Below are 593 nucleotides of genomic sequence, written 5' to 3' on the forward strand. Positions count from 1 at the left end.
GCAGAGACAAACAAAAACACACAATTAATACACATATTAAAAAAAAGGTGCCATATAAATAAATCTTATTATCACCTACATTTATGAAGCACCTGTTAATTGTTCATGTTTTTATATCACCCAAGGAAATCAGTGTGACAGGAGCTCACATCAGCCACTCACTGCTTTCTCTGAAATACTTTCTTGGTTTTCAGAAGCACAATATCTTTTGCCACACACTGTATTTCATAATTCCTTGCGATTAGTAAAATCAAGTGATTTGAGACGTGTCATTGTGACGAGGGACGATAAATAAAAACTGACTTAAAGTAACAAAGGATTTTTAGGAAGCAGCAAATGTTATTCTTATTTTGAGAAAAAAAAAAACGTGCAAATATCATTTTGTCAGAGGGTCTTACCAATAGATGATGATGAAGGCATCTCCAGCACGTGGCTGCAGCAGGAAGTAAAAACACAGTATACACATATGCATTGACATCAACATGCTACATACAAACTGAACACACACACAGTTTTATTTTCCAAATATGGATCTGCTGGACTGAAACTCGCCCCTCACAGCTGGAAGCTGACCCTCCTGTTCAATCCGTCCA

The sequence above is a fragment of the Seriola lalandi genome, unplaced genomic scaffold (assembly GCF_002814215.2).
Source record: "Seriola lalandi dorsalis isolate HSWRI2012SDOR001 ecotype SW California unplaced genomic scaffold, Sedor1 jcf7180002054630, whole genome shotgun sequence".
NCBI classification, from domain to species: Eukaryota; Metazoa; Chordata; class Actinopteri; order Carangiformes; family Carangidae; genus Seriola; species Seriola lalandi.